Source organism: Pan troglodytes, chromosome 16, assembly GCF_028858775.2.
Source record: "Pan troglodytes isolate AG18354 chromosome 16, NHGRI_mPanTro3-v2.0_pri, whole genome shotgun sequence".
In the NCBI taxonomy this organism is placed as follows: Eukaryota; Metazoa; Chordata; class Mammalia; order Primates; family Hominidae; genus Pan; species Pan troglodytes.
In genome coordinates this window covers 72,208,159-72,232,756 of record NC_072414.2, presented here as the reverse complement: position 1 = coordinate 72,232,756, position 24,598 = coordinate 72,208,159, and the positions used below count along the sequence as shown (strand labels likewise).

The following is a 24,598-nucleotide window of genomic DNA, read 5'->3' as shown; positions in this document are numbered from 1 at the left end:
TATTTCCTTCTCTTGTCTGATTGCATTGACCAGACGTCCCAAACCGGCCCCCTGCTCTTGCCCCTAACTTTAATGGAAATGTTTGGCTTGCTATGAAGCATACTGCAGGAGAAGGCTTTGATAGGGTTTTGCTGTCGTTGTTGTTTGGGGGATTTTTTTTTTTTTTTTAACTGTAAAGAGAATATCTGAAGAAAATGCATTTGAAGAGCATATTGGAATAGCCCAGATTGGTTTGTGCGCCTGCAAGGAGCTCTTGGGCCCCCTCCCCTCGCTGCCAACGCTCTGCCCCGGGGGCTGAAGTTTCTCTCTGCGTTTCCGCTTGAACAGCGTCCAGCTGCCTCGCCTTTAAAATGCCAGGACGGCCGCGGCTCCGCTCAGAGCCCCCTCTCGGCTGCTGGTCCGGGCTCGCCCGCGCCGCCGGGGTCTCTGACTCAGCCGCAGCCCGGCCGCTCCCGCCGAGCTGGGCCTGGGCAGCGCCCCCCGCGCCCCGCGCGCCCGCGCCCCCGGCACCGGGAAACGCCGTAGCCAGCGATCCGCGGTCGCCCCGGGCTCGGCGCCGGCCCAGCCAGGACCCCGGGAGCGCACGGGACGGGCCTCGCCAGGTAAGGACCGCGGGAGCATCCCGGGACCCGCTGCCGCGGCGCCTGCGGGGCTGGAGCACAGCATTGTCGGTGCCGCCGGGGCGTCGCGCGGGTCACCGGCCGCAGGCGGAGGATCTGCTCGCTGAAGTCGGGCCGAGCCCTGCCGCGGCCGCGAGGAGACCCGCGTGGACACTGGGACCGAGCCCCTCCTCGGCGGCACTGCGCCCGGGGCGCGCCTCGGTCGGCGGGGAGGGCCGGACCCGCGCGGCAGGTGACAGCAGCCTCGGTGGGAGTCGCACGGGAGCCGCGTCGCAGCGGCCCGAGTTCCACTGCGGGGCTCGGGGCTCAGAAACCGGGAGAGTGTGGTGCTGTGCTCAGGCACCCTCGCTGTTCTGAGCCTCACCTCCCCATTCGGGGATCCTCGGCCTCTCTGCCATTGAGGGGTTTGGGGAGTGTGAGTTGAAACTGAATCAAAGTTAGAAAGTCCTTCTCGTCAAGTTCAGTGCCTAAAATTCCGTCTCCTGTGGCTGACAGTCACATAGAACAGATTTTTTCTCAATGTAACTGATGAAGGTCAGCACGGATGTAACTTCTGGGAAAAGTTCTGTTGGTGGCAGCCTTTCTAAAGAAATGTCAAGTCTCCGTTGGATTTTGTTCTCATCTGTGGCAAAAACCCTAATCCACGCTTTCATATATTTTTCCATATCAGTGGAGGCGTAGACCTATCCTGAGTTCTAATGTTTTGGGGAATGTATTATGGGGCCGAATTTGGTAAGAGTCTCCATGCCCGCAGCAAAAGTTCTGGAAAGGAACCTGTTAGAAAATCCAAGCTGATGCCCCTCCTCACCAGGTGTGCAATAGGGCCACAGTGGCCTGTCAGGATGTGGCTCGGGACCCAGGAAAAAAGCTCCATCGAAGCCTGTGCTGCCTTCGTGGGGAGAAGTTCCATTCTAACCCACTCGTGCATCCGCCGGCAGGTTCTTCTCAGTTCTCCTCTGATTCTAATCAGAGGATTCGAGTTTCTGGATTAACACTGTGATACAGTCTTACCCTTTTCCATAAAATATATATCCAGTGAACTAGGGGATCTAGTTCCGAGGGTCTGGAGTTGAAGTCTTCTATACTTCCCTCACCCTCATTAAGCCACATCTTGAGAGGAACTGTAATAATCTGATCTGTGGTCTTTGCGAACCTGCAAAGTGTGTTTAAGACCTCATAAAGCCAAACATTCAAGGCTTTAAAGGTGATTTATAGATTAGATTTTGATTAAGGCTACCTTTTCAGGGATGGCTCAGCATAAGATATGTACCAGCTTTGAGGAGGCATTACGGAGGAAAAGCAAAACCTTACGTCCTTGGGAAAACTGTTCTGAAACTAATGACTTTACATTTATCCAAAAGAGAAATTGTGGGTAAGCTGTTTATTTATTCTGTGTAATCATTGCATTCATATATTGTTGTTTCAAAGGATTAATTTCCCAATCAGTTTTCCCAGTAACACTATTTATGATTTTTCAACAGCATGCAAGTAATGAATGCATAGCGCATAATGTGTCTCTAACCCAAATACATGTGGAAAATTATAGCAAATTTCTCGCCATTACATGTTTAAGATGCAGATTTAAAATAAAGTTATGGCAGAATAGGAGATGTTTAAAAAATAATATGAACTTTAATTGGCCTGAAGAAAAAAAAAACTAGCTCAACTAGAAGTTCAATTGCTGCTTGCTTATAAATTGTGATTTACAGAATTGCGTGTGTCTTTCCAGTTTCTTTCCTTACAGGGTTAATGAAAGAGCCAGCCATTCTGAATATACTGCCTTGCTAGTTAATCTTTCTCCAACAAATATTTACACTACCTGGCCACACTATTACAGCACAGACTCAAAATCTGCAACCCTAAAATAGTTTGTGTGTAGTATTGCCCAAATTCAATACTATTTTCATGACTTAAATAGAAAATGAAATGGTATCAAGGAAAATATCCTTTAAGTATCCTGTCTTACCATAATAGAAAGAACAGTGTTTATAAAACTGACATGGTTCCTAGACTGAGGTTAATGCTCCTAATAAGTTCTGATGTAGAAGACCATAATGAGTGTGAATTTTGACATTGAAGGCTCTGGAACCGGTCCATGTCTGCAAATTTTTTAGATAGCTTAAGTTTGCTATTAAAAGTGACAACATTTAGAACTGTTTGGGATGGAAATATTTCTAAAGCACATTACATGCTTTCTACAATCAGAGAGTCAGCGAATGGGAATTTGTGTGTTTCCTGACAACTCAAGATCAGCACTGTGAATATCAGTTGCCTTGTGGACACCAGGGGAGAAGAACACTGGCATTTGTGGGGGACAGATCAGTGTTTAGTCCTGGCTCTGCCGCTAAGTCAGATGACCTTAAGCAAGCCACCTTTTTTATCTTCAGTTCTTATTTGTAAAACCCCAGAATCATCAATTACTAAAAGTCAGTTCCATTTATTAAGCACTTAGTATATACTAAGCATTTTATATATTCCATCATTTAATTCTCAGGTTTATTATCCCCATTTACCTGACAAGGAAATTAATGATCAGAGAAGCAACTTGAATTACCCAAGGTTAAATGAGGTAGGAAAACTGGGATTCTGAGTAGGGGTCACCTGGTTTTGAAGCCTGTGTTCTTCTCACCTATGTTGAACTTATGGTATGGGGTTGCTCAGAGAAAAATATCTTTGATATAAAGTCAGCACTCAAAAAATGTAGCTACACTTAACTTATGATGACCAGTTGCGCTGAGTGAGGATAAAGTGAGATAAGTCATGCTTTGGGCCTGCAGCGTGGCCCCTCTGGAAGTCATCACGGCTGTGTCAGTTATCCCCTGGAACCTCCATGCCTCTGAGACTCAGCTTCCCCGTTTATGACTTAGGGAAGCATTGCCTTCCTTGCTGGATTGCTGTGAGACTCGTAGTTGATGTATGTGAGAGCCTGGCACCTAATAGGTGTTTTACAAACAGTCCTTGTAAACCGTTCCCTTCCGTAGTCTGTTCCTTTTGCTTCATTATGGGCCTCAGTGCTCTGTAGATTTCTGTAATCTACACATCCTCAAACACATGACTCTAGGGCTGGACATTCCCAGAAGAGTCCCTGCTGTGCCCCGGTGACTGTGATGCTTCAAGCCCCCACAGGTGGAGGCCCCTGGGAAAACACACTCAGACGGAAATACAGGAAAACAGTATCATGGATGGGAAGGATTAGGTTGGGATCCCTAACCCCGGAATCCCCAGCCCATCACTCACCCCTAGAGCCACAGGCTTCTAAGAGGCCCCTGCAGCACAGAGGCTTCTACACACACGAGCATCCTCTGGTGTTTCTGTGGCTGTGGCCTCAGGCCCCTTTGCTGGTGCCCTGCCCGCTTGCCGGCCCAGTTCTGCTTTTAGCCCTCACTCAAGGTCTAGTCTGAAAGCAGAACAAGTGCTACCTGATCCTCTCCTCAGGGCCACATCATCACCCTGGCCCTCAAGTTGTTACTACTTATGTGGCAAGGACAGGCCCAGACAGGGGAATAAAAAGAAAGGGACCTTTCTCATTTAAACTAGAGCCCTCAGATTTTCCCCTTGACAGAAAATGTGACCCTGGGTTCTCAGTAAATGACCTCAAGGCACAGATTTCATATTCAATACGGAGTTTATGCTCTGTCTTTATGGGAATTTTGTATTCTTCCTCTAAAAGATCTGACTCCTAGTGCCCTTGTCCCATTAGAATCCCAGAGACCCCAAAATGGCATTCTATCCCTGTCCTTAGGATGGCGTGATGGAAAAGAGCTGAGTTCCCCTGAGACTGGAGCAGGGTCAGAAAGACACGGAATTGAGGCTGGGCACAGTGGCTCAGCACTTTCGGAGGCCAAAGCAAGAGAATCGCTTGAAGCCAGGAGTTTGAGACCAGCCTAGGCAACAGAGTGAGAACTTATCTCCACAAAAAAATTTTAAAAATTAGCCAGGCATGGTGGTATGCCTATAGTCCCAGCTACTTGGGAAGCTGAGGCAGGAGGATCACTTGAGCCCAAGAGTTCAAGGCTGCAGTGAACTGTGATTGCACCACTATACTCCAGCCTGGGCAACATAGTGAGACCCTGTCTCTACCAAATTAAAAAAAAACATCAAAAAAAGAAAGAAAGAGAACTGTGCTGCCACTCCTGCAACCCAGCCTGGTGGCAGACATGGGTAATTAAAATACAATGTTCTTTCCATAGACATGAATCTCCATGCCCAGGTGGTTACCACGAGTTGACCAGAGGCAGCAGGCATACTGACACCTGTTTGTTATTTAGAGGCTGATATTATTAATCGCTGACAAGTGGCCTGACACTGCATGGCCTTTATCATCACAACCAGTTCCCTTCGGCTACCCTGGCTTCTTGACTCAGACGGAGCTCCCTGTGCTCTAGAAAACTGCAAATTAATGGCATACATTTGTCGCACCTCCCTCTCTTGCCTAGAGCAGACATTGCTAATCAATCATGATATTCTTTCCCATGGAGCCAGAACGAGGCCTCAGAATCCTTTTCTACAACTGCCTGGAGTTGGCTTAGGAAATGGTATCTAGTTAGGTACTGTAGACAATGGGGAGAGATTGAGGAGTTTTAAGCCAGGAGAGTAATGTGGTGGCAAAACTCCTGAAAGTGTTTCCCTAATGTACCTTTCTTTCTCTCCTTACCCTTTCCGCTGCGTCTCCTATAAGCCGTAGGATCATCTGTAGAAATGACCCCTGTGCAGGCAAACCTGCCCCAAGATTCCCCACATCAGCTGCAGGCTATCTTGATGCATTGCTACTAGGCCTGAGAGAACAGGTCTGTTCCCAGGTTGGGCTGCCTGCATCGAATCAGGTATGACTTGTACGACCAGGACATCAAAGACAATGAGACTTTAGAGTTGGTTCATTTGTGTGTGAGAGGGCATAGTCTAGGCTGGCACAGCAATGAGGCCCATGCACGGGAAGAGCCACAAGCCTCAGGTCCCTGGAGGGCATGGGACGGCATCCTCTCCATCGAGAGTAGGCTGTTCAGCTCCCAAGATGACCCTCCTCTTGGAAGATAAGTCTGGTGCCCTCTACGATAGCTGATGTTTCAGAGGGGTGCACTTTTTCGCTAGGTCAATTGACTTGACAAATTGTCATTATAGATTCAGCTCCCAAGTAGTGACCTGGGTCTCCATCAGCATTAACAGTATGGCAGAATTGTGCGGTGATAGTCAAAGCATGTTCCCTTTCCCTGGGCCCCAGTTAAAATGTTAATATATTCATTCTCAGTGTCTGCAGAAGAACAGAGAAAAGTTGCTACCTTTAGGAAACTAAACTGTGAAATCCTGCCTCTCCCTGGTGTCCACATTTCCATGTGAACAAGGAAATTATTGTTAATCAATATGCATGCCCAGTGAAATCTAACTCTCCTAAAATTTGTCTTCTTGTTCAGCAGTTTTTCTGGTTTCTGAGGATACTCCTCAGCAAGATAATGGGTTTCTATGTTAGTGTGAGGAGGGTGGATTTGAGTGTTCCAAGGGTCAGATCTCGACCTAAGATTAAATTCCTCCCTTACCACTCCCACTCCCCACCCTCCCCAGGAGCACCCAACCCCTGCAATTCAGAAGAGGCGTTCTTCATCTGTCATTCCAAGGAGGGGACTTCTGCCCCCAATGGAGACCAGCAACAAAGCCTTTTACTTTAACCCTTTGACTATTCACACAAGACAAAAGGCACCCCTCTTAGGGGTGCAACTATGCACCTCACAAGCATAGTTGATGGGGATGAGGGACAATTTGAGGAAGCTCCTACATGTGGAATGTTGCTAACGTGGTGGAAGGATGGGGAAGGGAGAGATCTAGTCATCAATACCTTAGCAGTTGGATTCACAAATTATGGAGCCTTGGAGATATTCTCCTAGGGGAGCATGGGGACCTCCTGGTGTCAAATTCACCTGACCTGTCTTCAAATCTTAACTCCACCACTTCCAGCTGCGAGACCACAGACACACCACCCCACTGCTTTGAGCCTCAATTTTCTCATGGGTAAAATGGAAAGCGGAATACTGACCTCCTAAGTTTTAAGAGAGGCTGACAGAGGAGACTATATGAAATTAACCAGCACCGTGCTTGTCACACAGCAGGCCTGGGAAAATGTATGTGACATCTGAATCCGACTGTGAGGACAAACCTTTCAGTGTCCCTAAGTGGGCAGCACAGAAATGCCCAAAGAATCAACTGTAAGGCTCATTGTAAAATGCAGATTCAGGGACCCAACCTCAGATCCCTGAACCGCAACTTCCTGGCACAGAGCTGATAACAGACATTTTTAAACAAACTCTATGAGAGATTATTAGGCACGATAAACATTAGAGTCTAAAATCTGAGAATCACTGACCCAGCTTGGGCAAATTAGCAGTTTGCATACTTGCTTGACTCAAACTCCAAATCCCCCAAAGTCCACAGTTCATTCTGCCTGGGCAGAAAAATGAATGCCCTCTTTCTCCTTCTAAACATAGAGAGACACACATTAACTCCCACAACGGTTTTCACACAAGGGCACTTCATAATTTCCTGCTGCCTCCAATGTCATGACGCAGTCGGCTGTCAGCACTGCCAGTAGCCAAAGCTTCCCTGTCCAGGCTCATATGGCTCCGATCTTCATCGTACCAGCCCAGGAAAAATCACAAACGGATAAACAGCAAAGCCCAGATCTGATGCCAGGTGCCTTTTAACCATGACTCTTCCACAACAAAAGTCCATAATTACTCCAATTTCAACCTATACACTAGGAAGTTTCTCTCTATTCTTACTTGATCTCATAGTATTTTTTCCACCTTTATACGAATTGAACTTTGGAATTACAGAAAATTTGCTTCTTTGGAAGACAAAGATTTCAGTAGCTTAACAGCTGAGTCCTTTGAATTCAGAGCAAGAAATGTTTACCATTTATTTTTTAAGTGTACTTTTTGGGAGGAAAATGCTTTTCTCATTATACAAATTACAGATGTGCTAGGTGGAAATTTTGGAATACTGAAAATTATAAAAGAAGAAAATAAAAACTACCTATGATCTCAGACACATAATTACCACGTTAGTATTTCCTCCAGTTTTGTCTCCCTGGTGTTTTTCTGGTGTTGTTGTTGATTTGATTTTCATTACAAAAGTGGAATCTGTGAGAATGACACCTAATAAATTGTGTTCATGAGGCTTGCGGGGTTGGGGGTTGTCCATCAGTAGCATGGGGGCTGGCCAGGAAAGATCGTGGTGAGAGTGGAGTTTGATGAGACTTTGAGCAATGGACAGATTTGGGCAGCAGAGGTAGGCAGGTGGCATTTCACAGGGAGAGGGTGGTGGCAGAAAGGGGTGGGAAGGGTGAGAGCCTCAGAGTGGTTTTAAAATATGTCCACAAGTTCCTTGATAATCAATCCACAAAGAGGTGGAGTCCATGCCCCCTGTCCTTGAAACTGGGTGGGCCTCTGTGGCTGCCTCAATGTATAAAATGAGGTGGAAGTGATGTTGTATGACTTCAAGGCTGGGATAGAAAAGGCCACATGGCTTCTGCCAGGCAATCTTGGGACATGTGCTCTGGGAGCCTTGGGCCGCCATATCAGGAGCCAGCTGTCCCAACCAGGATCTGAAGGTAACTGCACGATAGAGCTCCATGCGAGAGCTGCCCAGCTGAACCCAGTCACCCTCCAGATTTGTAAGCAAAATAAATGATTGTTAGTGATTTATGAATAAAGAACCAGAACTGTCTCTTCGGGAACAGTGTTTACATCAGTCTTGATGTAAACACAAACTTGCTACTGGCAAGGTGCCTGGTGAGGCTGGTTGGGGCAGAACCTAGAGGTCTTGATGCCTGCAGCACTGAGAGGTATCACAGGCTGTTCAGCTATGAGCTGTTGCCCATAGAGGGATTGCATGATCATGATAGCCGCTGGTGTTAGTCTTACCATCCCTCTGTGTAATACTGTCCTCAGTGCATTCCACAAAGTCATGCCTCTGATCCTCACACCGACTCTGTGAAGCTGGTACCCTAATCCTCACCCCTATTTTACCCATGAGAAGTCCGAGGCACAAAGAGGTGAATGAATTCACCCAAGTCATGTTGCTGATAAATGGGATTTGGGCTGAGATTCAAAACCCAAGGACTAGCTCCAGGCCCAACTCTCAACCCTTACACTCGGTTCCAGCTCAGTGGAGGCTGTTGGAATGCAGATGAGATGATGAGATTGTGTACCTGATAGTGCTTTATATGGTTTAAGGTGCCGACGGTGTTAGGGGGCTGAACGTGCCCTTCTCTGTGGGAAAGATCTAGCCCACAGGGTCACAGACCAGCAGCATCAGCATCCCCAGGAAACTTATTAGAAACACAATTTCTAGTCATTTGTGTCTTCTTTGCCTCAACCACAGAGGGCAGTGTCTGGGGCTGATTCACTGTTTCTTGCAGCCAGAACTATCCAAAGCCACCCAAGTCCTTGCTGACGGGTTCACCCTGCACCACTCTGGTGTGAGGCCTTCTGCACAGACTCAAAGGAAACTCTGCCTGATCTTCAATCAGAGAGCTCCTTTACTTTTTCCAAACTAGGGATCTCATCACATTCTGCACATCCCCCTGGAAGAATGGAGTCCAGCCAGTGACGCACCTGAGGAGCTCAGCCTCCCATGACCAACCCTGTGTTGGGCTGTGCCTCCTCGTGGTTCAATTTTTCAAGAATAATGTAAGGATCATTATAGCTTCAGCTGACTTTGATACATCCTTTGACAGCATATCCCTCACTGTCGTGAACATGGGCTTTGCACATAAATTTTCAGACCTCATCTGTTCATTTAAATCTCACTTGCTAGGCTCAGAGGAAAGAAGGCATTAGCAGAGTATAAGTAGGATTACTGACGTTCAGCAGAAAACAAGCAGACAGTTTCAAGGACTCTAAAGAGAGAAAGGTAATAACAATGGCTTGGTTGATCTTCCCATTTCCCACCTCCTTGGTGAGCAGGATGGGAAAAGTCAATCTTCCCTCCATGGATGCAGAGATGCAGGAGATGGAGGAGATGGAAAGGATGGCTGAGCCCTGGGCTCCACAGTGGACTTCAGCAGAGCCTGACTGCTTGTTGCCTTCCAGATGGCCCAGAGCATCATACTCCTCCAACATCCCCTGGTCTCCTCCCAGGAGCTGTTAACACAGCTCTTTCCACTTATTCAAAATGCTCTTCCATGTTGACTACACCATCTAAGCTGGTAGCCCCAAAAGAAGGGGTGTCATTGCTCCATTATCATGAGAAGGGTACAGAGACTCAACGACTGAAGGGACTCATCTCACTGTGACTGGTGGACTAAGTCCAATGTGAGACAGCCACATCTGCACACTCTGTCTGCCTCATCTCTCTGGCTCTCAGCTGGGAGGCATCATTTACCCTTGGGGTGCAAGGAGAAAGATGGCTTTGCATCTGAATTTTGCAGGAAGAAAGGAGGGAAAATGACGATGGTAAATAATCTGGATTCTCTTAGTGTGTTGCTACCTGCCTAGCCCTAGAAAATAACTCTGACCTCTTGTCCAAGGCATCTGCTATAGCTACTGGGACACCACCCTGTGAAGACTCTACCATTGCAAGGTTCTACCTGCCCCCACCTCTCACCACTCACCCCGTGAGTGGCCGTCATGCCTTCCCTTTTAGGGCTCTTGGGGCCTGACCCAGAGAATATGCTAAGGTGACAATTGGCAAAGGGAGTTCCCTGTGCAGGAAAGTGTCTTAATGCCCATTAGAGTAGCCACTGCCTAATGTACAGCTTACACCATACCCCAGGCTTGGTAGGTATAACTTGGGAATGTAACTTTGTGTTCACCAGCCTGGGATGGCTTAACACAGCCCTCAACAACTAGGCCCTGTAGGAGACCCTGAGACTCCCAAAGCTGGGCCTGGCTGGCAGCACTGACTGGCATCTGTTCTGGGTGGCGGGTCAAGGGAACCGGGCAGATGCACTTGGCACGGCTTCCTTCCTGAATGAAGAGGAGGTAGTTCAAAGGAATCAGAGGGTTGGCAGACGGAAGCTGCAGCTCATGTGGTCACAGATCAAGTCTTTCACAAATCCAAGCCTCCTGACCTGCCTGTGCAACAAAGTTTGGAAAGTCTAACTCACAGCCTACTTCTTTAAAGCCACACATGCACGAGATGGTAAAATCAGATGCCTCCAGGGGCTGGGCAGATGACATCAATGACCAAAGCTGGCTGGGTCTGAGCCATAGGGAGTGGTGGGGGCTGTGAAAAACCAACCCCATGAGCAGTGTAAAGGGGACTCTGGCAGCTCAGCTCCACCTGCACATTGTGGGGCAGAAAGGCAGCCCCAGTGTAGCCAGTCTTCCAAAAGCAGAAATCCTGAATTTTATGTGAAATTCTCCAAGGGCCAACTTTTTCAAGGTAAAACAAAATTAAACATAAAGCCAGTCTGCAGCCCAAACATAGCATAGCTTTGCCCTGATCTACCAGAGGGCCCCGTGTTGTGACCTGGGATTTACAGGCTCCTCCCTCGGCATTGACTAGTGAGGCATTGTTCATGCAAATTTGCAAACTCCAGGGGAGGTGGAACTTGTTTCAAACACAGTCCCCTGTGATACCCCAATCTAGAAAACAGATAATTCAGAGCCATTCTGGTTGAGGAGGAGCCAGACGGGGCCATATCTCTGCCTCCCCTTCCTGCCCAGCATGCCCGAAAGGCTTCCACGTTGTTTAACTTCTTGCCCGGGCTCACAGGAGCCCCCTTGCGGGCCAGGAGAGTTTCTGCAGATTTCAAAGACATCTAACTTGCCATCAAGTCCTGAAAGCACAGAGTGGACACCTGGGGTGCAGGAACTCATTTTAGGGCCTCTCCTCTCCTTCCTGCCTTTCAGCATAGGGGACGGTCACTCAGAGTGACCGCGATGCAGGTCAAAGTGCAGCCTCTCTGTCTCTCTTAGGGTGTCTCTCTCAACCTACATAACATAGAATAAAGAGACTCAGTTTCTCTTCTATAAAACAGGAATGTCCTGTCCAGACCAGGTAGCCTCTCTGAGCCTCGGTTTCCTCATCTATAAAACAGGAATGCTCACGGCTCTGCCTACCTCACAAGGATGTTATTGGAGTGAAAAAGTGGGATATGGACATGAAAGTGTTTTGGAAGGTGAAGTCAGGCAGGGGAAAGGGCTTATCATTTTGCATATGTGGGTTTTTCTATGGGTGGGATGGGAAGAATTGGACTTTGGTATTTCTGCTTCTCTTTCTTCAATCTGCACTAGGCAGGTTTCCAGGAAATTGTGCTGTGGGTGGAAGGGAGGGTAGGCCAACGAGCAGCTGTTTCCCCCAAGGGCCAGTGCGCCTGACTTCCGTGGGCACCTGGGGTCTCTACAGTCATGAGGCCCTGTTCCATCATCTCAGCTCTGTGGGGGAGGGTGGAACGCAGAGCTGAGCTTGCTGTCCTCACTGTGCATGGTTACTGAGCACCCACCCTGCCCTGCAGAGCAAAGCAAAGGAGAATGGGGGGCCCCTGCCCTCATGGCAGCTGAAGCCCTTACATGTCTGAGCATGTTTCTGATGCCAAGAGGCATCAGAAACCCAAAAGGGGGTCCTCAGTTCAGATCATAGCAGGTGATACTTGAAGGTGGTCCTGAAAGATTTCCTAGAGGCCGTGGGCTCTCGACATAGAAAGGTCTGTTGAAAAAAGGCATGAAAAGGGGAAAAGTTCCTATTTCATTTGAGAAGCCCAGTGTTTGGAGAATAATATATGAGAAAAGAAGGAACAGGAGGCAGGAAAGGAAGAGAATCCGTCTCAGACAATGGTGCTGCAGGGCCCCTTTTTCCCTGAGCTCCTGAATCCTGACCCTGGAGAGTGGTCTAGGGAGTCACACATGGGGCTTTTCTGTTTTCTGCCCACAGATGCACGCACAGCTCCCACCTCCATTGCTTAGCTCTTGTTGGCCGGTAGTTGCCCCCATCTCTTTGTTTATAACACAGGGATAACAGACTTCATTCACAAGGGAAGGTGAGGGTGCAATGAGCATCAACAAAATGTGTATCACATGCCAGTTTAAGGATTCCGTGAGCAGCAGCATTTCCACACTTTCTCTGCAGTAGAGCTTGTCTCTGTAGAACTTGTCTCCCGAGTGGGTCCCCCTCACAGCCTGGCACAGAGCAGGATGAAAAGGCAAAGGAAGCCAGCTTTGTCCTGGGGATTCTCTAGGTACCAGGATATCCGGATGCTTTGACTGAGATTCATATGGCTGCCTGGTTATGAGGAAATAACATCCCTCATTAACAGCTACTTAAGTCTTTATTCACTGGATTTATCTTCCCTTGAATGTGACATTTGCCACTGATTTTTATGTCTTGTACAAAGTGTCTCCAATAAGCAGATGCATTTTCAAGAGCTCTTATCAATGAATCAATTAAACAAATTAGCTTCCAAAATCCTGTTCCTTTTAACAGATGTCTGGAAAGTTCTTAGGACTTCCAGAAGAGTCTTCGGGAGAGGTTTTCCGCTCTACACAGTGATTAGGAACTGATTCCATTGCTAACAGCTTTTTATTTGTTGGGTGGTGGTGGGGGTGTTGGCAGGCACACAACAGTAAGTCAAGCATGCAATTCAATTTAACAAATAGTGCAGGCTTGTAGATTGGCTAGGGGACCTATGCCATGTTCCAATCTGGGACGCCTGGCAGAACAGGAAAACAAAGTGGTAGAGAGAGGGAGAACTTGGTCCTCCTTGGAGATGAGGGACAGGGGCAAATTCAGGTTTTATGGGTCCTAAGGTTTATGCAATTTGGGGACCCCCCTTAATAAAGTAATATAGGTGGGGTGTGGTGGCTGATGCCTGTAATCCCACCACTTTGGGAGGCCGAGGCAGGCGGATCACCTGAGGTCAGGAGTTCAAGACCAGCCTGACCAACATGGAGAAACCTCGTCTCTACTAAAAATACAAAATTAGCCGGGCGTGTTGGTGCATGTCCGTAATCCCAGCTACTCGGGAGGCTGAGGCAGGAGAATCGCTTGAACCTGGGAGACGGAGGTTGCGGTGTGCTGAGATCGTGCCATTGCACTCCAGCCTGGGCAACAAGAGCAAAACTCCGTCTCAAAAATAAATAAATAAAGTAATACAAAATTATGAAAACAAAAGTAAGCACAAAAGTGAATATTTGGGATGAGAAAATAACAGCAAATGATCAATAATAAAAAAGACTTAATTTTTTTTAACAGTCAAACAAGATAAAAATACCGTAGACATCACAAGGAGACAGGGAGGCTTGAGTGAGCCTGAGCATGGTGATCCTTGAATGCTTGGCTGAAGGGACTGGACTCTGTGGACGATGAGGAGCTGTAGCGAGTTGGTGATTGTATTAGGGTTCTCTTAGAAGGATAGAACTAATAGGATATATATATATAAAGAGTTTATTAAGTATTAACTTACACAATCATAAGGTCCCACAATAGGCTGTCTGCAAGCCGAGGAACAAGGAGAGCCGGTCCGAGTCCCAAAACTGAAGAACCTGGAGTCAGATGTTGGAGGGCAGGAAGCATCCAGCATGGGAGAAAGAAGCAGGCAGGGAGGCTGCGCCTGTCTCTCCTTTTCACATTTTTCTGCCTGCTTCATATTCGCTGGCAGCTGATTAGATTGTGGGTGGATCTGCCTTCCCAGCCCACTGACTCAAATGTTAATCTCTTTTGGCAACACCCTTACAGACACACCTAGGATCAATACTTTGTATCCTTTAATCCAATCAAGTTGACACTCAGTATTAACCATCACAGTAATTAATGCAGCCATTTGGGGTGGGTGGTCACCAGAGGGCATAGGATGGAGAGGTGGGGAGCAAGAGACCATATAAGGGACCCAGGCACAGAGGACTGTGGGGCTCAGGGAGGGGCCTGGAAAGCCAGAGCTGGTGGGAAGGGCTTCAGACGGCAGAGCCTCCAGGGCTGGCGTGAGTAGGTGTGGGCAGAAATCGAGAGGTCAAGGAGAGCTCTGACACTGTGCTGCTCTGTCGCTGACTGCTCGGGATGCCAGCAGGTGTGACTTGGAAGAAAACGAAGATTCAGTTCAGTTCAGTCATGTGGTGCTTAACAACGGGGATCCATTCTGAGAAATGCATTCTTAGGGGATGTCGTTCTTATGTGAACATCATAGCATGTACTTACACAGACCTAGATGGCAGAGCCTACCACACACCTAGGCTATACAGTGTAGCTGATTGCTCCTAGGCTACAGGCCTGGGCGGTATGTTACTGTACTGAATACTGTAGGCAATGGTAGAACTTGTTCCCTGAGTTTAACATGGTTGGGCAGGCCAGGCACGGTGGCTCACGCCTGTAATCCCAGCACTTTGGGAGGCCAAGGCGGGTGGATCACGAGGTCAGGAGATCGAGACCATCCTGGCTAACAAGGTGAAACTCCATTTCTACTAAAAATTAGCTGGGCGTGGTGGCGGGCACCTGTAGTCCCAGCTACTCGGGAGGCTGAGGCAGGAGAATGGCGTGAACCTGGGAGGTGGAGCTTGCAGTGAGCCGAGAAATCGCCACTGTACTCCAGCCTGGGCAACAGAGCAAGACTCCGTCTCAAAAAAAAAAAAAAAAACAAACATGGTTGGGCAAAGTCTGCCCGCTGCTTCTTATTGTACAGCCCATGAAAGAAGAATGGTTTCTACATGTTTAAATTATTGAAAACAATAAAAGATCGAAATCATGACACATAAAAATCATATGACACAATTATAGCACAAAGTTAAGTTTTATATATCTGAACATATCTAAACATAGAAAAGGTAGAGTAAAAATGTGGCATAAAAGATAAGTGGTACACCTGTGCAGGACACTTACCATAAATGGAACTTGCAGGACTGGAAGTTGCTCTGGGTGAGTCGTTGACTGAGTGGTGGGTGAGTTTGGCCTAGGACATTACTGTGTACTAGTATAGGCTTTATAAATCTGTACACTTAGGCCACACTAAGTTTATTTTAAAATTTTTGTTTCTTCCGTAATAAATTAACAGCTTACTATAGTGTTTTGCTTTATAAACTTAAATTGTTTTAATTTTAATTTTTTTTTTTTTTTTTTTTTTTTTTTTTTTGAGATGGAGTCTCACTCTGTCTCCCAGGCTGGAGTGCAGTGGCACGATCTCAGCTTACTGCAACATCCACCTCCTGGGTTCAGGCGATTCACCTGCCTCAGTCTCCTGAGTAGCTGGGATTATAGATGCATGCCACCACATCCAGCTAATTTTTGTATTTTTAGTAGAGATGGGATTTTGCCATGTCGGCCAGGCTGGTCTCGAACTCCTGACCTCAGGTGATCTGCCTGCCTCAGCCTTCCAAAGTGCTGGGATTACAGGCGTGAGCCACTGCACCCAGTGTGTTTTAACTTTTTGACTGTTTTGTAAAAATATTAGCTTGAAACACAAACATATTGTACAAAATATTGCACAAAAATATTTTCTTTCTTTTAGTCTTATTCTCTAAGGTGTTTTCTACTTAAATTTATTTTTATTTTATAACCTTTAAATTTTTTTGTTAAAAACTAAGACACAAACAATCACATGAGCCTGGGCCTACAGGAGCATCACTATATGTCTTTCACTTACTTTATCCCACTGGAAGGTCTTCAGGGGCAGTAACACACATGGAGCTGCCATCTCCTAAGATAATAATGCCTGTTTCTGGAATACTTCCTGAAGGACCTGCCTGAGGCTATCGTATAATTAACTATTTTCTTTTTCTTTCTCTTTTTTTTTTTTTTTCTGAGACAGTGTCTCGCTCTGTCGCCCAGGTTGGACTGCAGTGGTGCGATCTTGGCTCACTGCAAGCTCCACCTCCCAGGTTCAGGACATTCTCCTGCCTCAGCCTCCCGAGTAGCTGGGACTACAGGCACCCGCCACCACGCCCAGCTAATTTTTTGTATTTTTAGTAGAGACGAGGTTTCACTGTGTTAGCCAGGATGGTCTCTATCTGCTGATCTCGTGATCGGCCCGCCTCGGCCTCCCAAAGTGCTGGGATCACAGGCATGAGCCACTGCGCTTGGCCAACTGTTTCTTTAATAAACAGAAGGAATATCCTCTTAAATAACAATAAATAATATACCAAATACATAAGCCAGTAAAATTTTTGTATATGTGCTAGACATAATTGTAAGTGTGATGCTTTTATATAACTGACTGTGCTGTGGGTTTGTTTACAACAGCATTGCCACAAACACGTGAGTAATACATTGCACTATGATGTTAAGAGGGCTACCATGCCACTAAGCATGAAGTGATAGGAATTTTTCAGCTCCATTATAATCTTTTTTTTTTTTTTTCTTTAGACCGAGTCCTGTTGTATCACCCAGGCTGGAGTGCAGTGGCACAATATCGGCTTACTGCAACCTCTTCCTCCCCAGTTCAAGTAATTCTCCTGTCTCAGCCTCCCAAGTAGCTGGGACTACAGGTGCACACCACCACACCTGGCTAATATTTGTGTTTGGTAGAGATGGGGTTCCGCCATGTTGCCCAGGCTGGTCTCAAACTCCTGACCTCAGGTGATCCACCCGCCTCAGCCTCCCAAAGTGCTGGGATTATAGGCGTGACCCACCGCACCTGGCTCAGCTCCATTATAACCTTACGGGACCACTATGGTTGATGGAAACATCATTATAAATTACCATGACTGCAAATCTAGGTAGTGTCTGTCCCAACTACTCAATTCTGCCTGTCATAGTGCAAAGGCAGCCATAGACAGTGTGTAAATGAACAGGCACTGCTGTGTTCCCGTAGAACTGTACATTCGCTGAAATCCCAATGTCACATGATTTTCATGTGTCATGATTTTAATCGTTTTGTTTCCTACCATTAAAAAAAGTAGAAACCATTCTTATTTATGTCTGTACAGAAATGAGCAGCGGGCCAACCTTGAAAGGAAGTAAAAGGAAGATGTTCCTTTTTCAAATGCAGTGAGAATATCCCAGAGAGGACCATGACATAGGATGTTTCCCCAAAAGGCTGAGCATTACTGGGGTGTTCCCCACCCTGTTCCATCAAGCATATTTTGGGAAATGTGGTGCTAAGAGTTTGAACTTGCAGGATCTAGTATGGTTCCCAGCACAAGGTAAGTCCAGATGGAAAGCTGGTTGAGGGATATTTATGTAGTGCTGACTAGGAACCCGACACTCCTCTAAGTACTTTATGTATATTAATTCCTCTAAGTCCTCATCATCATCCCATGAGGTAGTTACTTAGTATCCCCATTTTGCAAATGAGCAAGCTGAGGTTCAAAGGAATGAATGATTTGTGTCAGGCTACCCAGTCAGTGAGGGGCAGAGCCACATTGAAGCCTGTTGAGGAGAAGAAGGGATTGGTAGGGTAGCCCTGTGATAGTGGCAGGTGGGTAGAGGGGAGTTTGTTCTGGGTCATAACTACAGAACTACACAATAAGAACTTTATGGAGCCAAGAGCAACAGCCCAGGACATCCCAGTGAAGATGTCCAACTGGCAAGATTGGCCCTCAGGAGATAGTTAAAGGCTGAAAATAGTAACTGGGACTTGATTTCCCCTGCAATCTTCCACAGTCGCGTTATGCCACTCCCAGTATGCTTGCTGTCCCTGTCAACCAAGCCCACAACTAGGTTATGCAAATGAGCACAATTTACGGCGAGCTCTTTCGGAGATGCTAAGCCAAGGATGCCAGCCATCTTGGCCAGCACTCCACCAGGGCCACGTGTGCACCTTGGCCCTTGCATTGGGAGGGCACCTGACCTGCATCTCTTCTGTAGCTGGCCTTATGATGTACTTTTGGTACCTGGAGAGAAAAACATTTACCCTAGGCTTCTGGGGCTCAGGCTGTCTATTAGGTCCTGCCAGCCCCTAAGGGTTGACTCCATAGGACACCTTGAACAGAGGAACACGGGAGGCCAGTTTTCCATCTGCTCTGCCAGGCTGGGAGGGCTGCCTTGTGACTCAGTAGCTGAACTACCGCAAGGGCCCCTTTCCTTGCCTCGCCCGCAACCCTCCAGGGAAGAGCAGCTGAGAGGCAAAGGAAGAGCCCTGGTTGCAAGACACAGAGAAGTCATGCAGCCTGCCCAAGGTCACCCAGCCACCAGGGGGCAGAGTCATAACTCAAACTCTGGGGACTGAACCTCAGCCTGCTGCTCTCCGCATCTTGCTGTCACTGCTTCATTGAAGAAGGCCATTCCCCAAAAGCAGGAAACAAAACACGGCAGGTTTCTGTCCACAACTGGTCTGAGTGATTGTGCACTGTGCAGCTGTTTAGATAAAGGGAACATTTTGACACAGGCGATGGAACACAGCCCCATCAAAAGAGTATGCTGAGGCCAGGAGCAGTGGCTCACGCTTATAATCCCAGCAATTTGGGAGGCCAAGGCTGGCAGATCACCTGTGGTCAGGAGTTCGAGACCAGCCTGGTCAACATGGTGAAACCCCATCTCTACCAAAAATACAAACATTAGCCAGGCACAGTGGCATGCACCTGTATTCCCAGCTACTCAGGAGGCTGAGGCAGGAGAATCACTTGAACCCGGGAGGTAGACGTTGCAGTGAGCTGGGATTGTACCACTGCACTCTAGCCTGGGTGACAGAGTGAAACTTCCTCTCAGAAAAAAAAAAAAAAAAAAAAGAGCATGTTCAAATTGTGGAATAATACATGTTATTTCAGGATGCTGTGTATAATACACAGCCCTGTCTCACCCTATCCCTGACCCAACCTCTCCCCTGATTCCCGCCCATCCCTGACCCTAATCATTCTACTGATTTAGCCCATCGCTTGGATGAAAATAAAACATATTTAATAATTGGTTTTCTAAATTTCATCCAAATGTCCCCTGGTCTCAGACAAACAGCCTCTAAAATGTCAGGTTTCCATAATCAATCTGTATCCCCAAAGCCTTCCCCCAATAAGTTTGTAGATGCATTGAAGTAAGACGGCTGGGCTTTCTTTGTTTTCTTATTTCCGCATGATGCTCTGCACACAAAGGACCTAGTCCTCCAAAGCAATGTGCTGGTTTTGGTGGAGAAGACCCAGGCTCACTCACTTGTTCAAGGTCACTTAGCTTCTCCACCACAGGCTTGCTCCTCTTCTGAGGGACAGCTTTTTTACCTCTGTTAATGGGAATGGAGGAGGGAACCTCATGGTGGTGACCCCATTCCTGCGTGCTTATGGAACCTATGGTCAAGTTGTGTGGGTTCCCGAGGGCCATGGGCACCCACAACGTGTCATCTGTCCTGTTAAATGTCTTCACGCATGCAGAGGAATCCTGCAATTCAGATGCGCACAGCCACTGCAGCTGCCTGCCTTTGAGGGGCCATTAATTTCAGGGAGATTAATTACTCCGTGAGACAGTGAAGTCAGTCGCTTGCAGGTTGCCTTTGTTTGTCTGAGTCGCTGTGGGGGAAGTGGGCTTGTCTAGCTCCCCCAGTCTCTTTGTAGGGCAGAATCCGAGCCTGGCGTGGTGCAGCCCCCAGCCCTCTGAGCTCACTTTGATCAGGGAGGAAGAATCCTTGGGAGACTTGGTCATTCTGTGATGTCTCCTCGTTAGAGGAAACCATGGGCTATTTTCCGTGGAAGCCACCAAGAGCCAGGCAGTTTGCAGCCTGAAGGACAGGAGCATCTTGTATTCCAGCAGCCAGATTGGAGGCTTGGACACCTAGAGAGGGAAACTGTAAGAACAAAACTAAGAATGACAGCTAATATTTTCATTGAGTAAATATGTTACTATGCTGAGTAACTATGCTAAGCACTTTAGAAATATATTCTCATTTACTCTTCCCAGAGATCCAGTGAAATTCACTGGGATATTATTTTCTCCATTTTAAAGATAAGGAAACAGAGACTTAAAGAGTTTGCATTGGCCAGGCACAGTGCCTCACACTTGTAATCCCAGCACTTTTGGAGGCTGAGGCGGGTGGATCACAAGGTCAGGAGTTGAAGACCAACCTGGCCAAGAGGGTGAAACCCATCTCTACTAAAAATACAAAAATTAGCCAGGTGTGCTGGTGGGCGCCTATAATCCCAGCTACTCAGGAGGCTAAGGCAGAGAATTGCTTGAACCTGGGAGGCAGAGGTTGCGGTGAGCCGAGATCACGCCACTGCAATCCAGCCTGGGAAACAGAGCAAGACTCAGTCTCAAAAAAAAAAAAAAAAAAAAGGAAGTTGCATTGTTCGTCTAATATCACACTGTTGGTAGTTCGGGAGCCAGAACCTGAGCCTGGACATTATGCCCAGGACCTGAATTTCCAACGAACATTCTTCAAGTAGTCTGGCTTCTGTTTTTCACTTGGGAAGGGCTTTGGGATTTTAACTATGGTGATGGGAAATCATTGCAAAGGCATGCGCACCTGAGTCTACCTGACTGTCTTGTGAAAGAGAAACTACCTGCTGGTGCTTTGGGGAGATGGAGAGTTTTATTTGGGGGCTTCAGGGCACAGACAGAGCAACACAGGTTCAGGGAGGCCTGGGCCTGAGGCTCTTGTTGGGGCTTTAAAGGGCTTGAAGGAAAGGGCACCTTGAGCAAGAGCGTTTGTGCCAGGACGACTCTCCTGCTCATGCATGGTGTTCCACTCAACTTCATTATTTGGAGAAGAAAGATTGATTCTTTCCATTAAAAAAAAAAATCATAAAGGCTGTTTGTTAGTGTTAAGTAAAATAAAAGGGAAATAATTACATAGGGGCCACTGATGAAATTACAATCAGATTCGAAACATGAGCTCGATTTCCTGAGCATTTCTTTGGCCACGAGTCTGATCTAAGATAATTGGATATCTCTAAATACATGAGACTCTGTAAGCGATTCCTCTGTGATTCAAAAGGATCGGGGGCAGGGAGGTATGCAGAAGCCAGGGGTTATCTCTTTTGATTCAGGAGAATTTCCCACACATCACATCCTCACTGCCTGGTTCACAGCTCTCCTCATCTCTCCATTGATCAGTTGCACGTCGCCAGCATTCCAGGCTTGTCACAGTCAGATACCCACCACTCCTATAGCCTCCCTCCACTTATGCCCATCCCTAGTCTTTCTCTCCAACCACAACCAGAACCATGGCTGATCCCCATGGCCAGGTCCCACTGTGGCCCCAGAAGCTCCACGCCATCCAAGTTCCTAAGTTCCTGGGACCTGGGTTCCTGGGACCTTTGTGAACCTGCTTAGCCTTAATAACCGTAACAGTCCAATTGTTCATGCTTAAACAATACCGTGAATGGAAAAACCTCTTCCAAAATATAAATTATGCACAGATAGCGGCTGCTATTCTCAGTGTGGACAGACTTTTCTCTTTTTGTAAGATGGAAAATTTTTTAATAAAAGTTAATATGCTTTTCTCTTTCTCATTGCTGGGTATGTGACTTTCAGCCTAGTTCATCCTGGGCAACACTCTGCCTGGAAGGAGATTAGACTGTTACAGGAGGCATGTAGAAAAAAAGGCCACAGGAATAGTCCATTCCTGACAATCAAAATTACGATTATACAGCAGAATAATAGCCTTGCAAGCCAGCTATTTTCTCGAGAAGAAATTTTCCAAACTCCTTTATTTCATTCTTTATTTAGCATATCAAAGACCAATTTAGAGGAGTTGGCTTATAAATTTCTCCCATGGTTTAGAGCCATGTTTGTGTCCTTAATGAGGTATTAGCTGCATTCAGGAAGAAGTTGACACAGGAGAAGTTTTTTCTTTTTTTTTTTTCTTTTCTTTTTTTTTAAATGCAGGATAAAAATGGCAGGCAAAGATGATGGTAAAAGAGAGAGAGAAGGTGGCAAGGCTCTGTCATTCAATTTCTCTTCTCCTAGCTTAGATTTGGATGGGGCAAGGTGCATGAGATAATGGGGGAGCATTGAGGGCTTGACCATGCAGGACTGAGCCATCTTAAAGACTACCCATGTGAATCTGGAGAGAAGTAGGCACAGAGAAGCAGCGGTCAGGCTCCAGAGCAGAATTAAGCTAGAGAGCAATAACAAGAAGACACACACACCAAAAAAAAAAATCTCTAAATGCTTGGAAATTAAGCAACACACTTTTTTTTTTCTTTTTTTTGAGATGGAATCTTGCTCTGTGGCCCAGGCTGGAGTGCAGTGGCACTATCTCGGCTCACTGCAACCTCTGACTCCAGGCTTCAAGCGATTCTCCTTCCTCGGCCTCCTGAGTAGCAGGGACTACAGGTGTGTGCCACCCTGCCCGGCTAATTTTTGTATTTTTAGTAGAGATGGGGTTTCAACATGTTGGCCAGGCTGGTCTCAAACTCCTGACTTCAGGTGATCCACCTGCCTCAGCCTCCTTGGACTGCTGAGATTATAGGCATGAGCCACCGCACCCAGCCAAATTAAGCAACACACTTTTAAATACCCATACTTTTAAATACCCATACTTTTAAATACCCATACTTTGAACTTGTGGGTTACAGCCAAAACACTACTTAAAGGAACATTTATAGCTCCAAATGCATATGTTAGAAAAGAAGAAAGGTCTAAAATCAGTGATGTAAGCTTCCAACTTAGTAAGGTTAAAAAAAAAGAATGGCAAACAAAACCCAAAGAAAATCAAAGGAAGGAAATAATAAAGATAAGGATGGAAATCTATGAAATAGAAAGTATACAACAAAGTTAAGAACTGATTCTTTTAAAAGAGTAATAAGATTGATAAACTGATGAAGCAAATGAGAAAGAATATTACCAATATCAGGAATAAAAAAGGGTATGACTGGCCAGGCGTGGTGGCTCACGTCTGTAATCCCAGCACAGAAGTGTGTGAGCGTGTGCTTATGTTTGTGGGAGATTGTGAATATTTAAGTAATAGGAAGTAAAAGTACTCCTTCTTATCAATGGAGACACCGCCCCCGCCTTCCAAGAGGCATTTAGAGATCCATCATCACACTTGCCTGCACAGCAAGATGCACTATATGATTACACTGCTGCAGATCTGGAAACAGAATTGATTTTCTACCTGACACAATCCTACCAACTTAAGAATTATAGAAAGTCATTCTAGAAATTAATTAATTAATTTGGGGAATGTCTATAAAAGTATCTAGAAAGAAACTCACCAAGCTTAATTAAAGAACATTGGTTCCAAGTCGTTCAAATAATTCTGAACACGACCAGGAGTCCTGCTGCCCATCCTTACAGATGCTTATCCTGTCACCCTAGTTGCTCCTCTTACCTTACTTCAACACAGGGCCTTCCAGCCTGAGGTGAAAGGAGAATTTTAATACTTAGCATTTTCCAACCTGGATAGATCTCTCTCTGTTTGAGGCCAACATAAAAAGGGATTTTTTAAGAACTCCATGTAATGTATTTTTTGTATTTTTGTGCAGCTAACCTTCTCCCTAGTCTGCCCAAAGCACGCTATACCAGGACTGCAAAAAGAAAGAATGGCTTTTTCAGCTTTTGACTAGCACGGACCATATCAGAATTTTTTAGTCAAGACGATATTGCTTTTCAAAGCCAAAATACCATAGGAACAAAGGATATTTTAACATCCTTGAATTTGCATCAGAGTATCAAAATCACGGAGTTTCAATGTAAGAATGGATGCCCACACATGAACCCCTGTGGTGGCCAGGGCGTGAATTTGCAGTGAATGACCTGTTGTTGGCTTTCTTCCTAAATTTCCAGTCTGTCATGGACCTGACCATAGTTTGCCTGGTCAGCACTCAGCAAGCACCACGTATGACTCACACATAACTGGCCTATGCCCTGCTCCAAGAGAGTCCATTCTCACACATTTAGACACACTGCAGCGTCACATCGCTTTAAAGGTTTCCTAACACTTATTCTCCAATTCTGTATTTACCTTGGTATGACCAGCAACCACAGTTCCAGAATGAACATAAAACACTGATGTAAAAGACCCAGAAACCCTGAAACCTGTCCCTTCCAGCCCCAGTCAGGGTGCGGGGCCGGGTGGGAGGGTTGTGGGAAAGAAACAGGAGCCAGGTGAGTGGGGATATCAGGTGGCAGGATCTTGTTTGCCAGCTTTACTCAGCTCAGGGTCATACACCTTACAGGCTTTCAAAATGTAGGTTGAG

The 24,598-nt window shown here is 46.5% G+C and overlaps 1 protein-coding gene across 1 annotated transcript in view; it reads left to right on the top strand.

Moving 5' to 3' along the window:
* Window positions 1–376: 376 nt before the first annotated feature.
* Window positions 377–24,598, top strand: part of CTXND1 (cortexin domain containing 1) — a 57,825-nt gene continuing 33,603 nt past the window's right edge. Inside the window, exon 1 of the mRNA XM_024349318.2 lies at window positions 377–602. The gene's annotated coding sequence lies outside the window, so the exon portion shown is untranslated. The remainder of the gene's footprint in view (window positions 603–24,598) is intronic.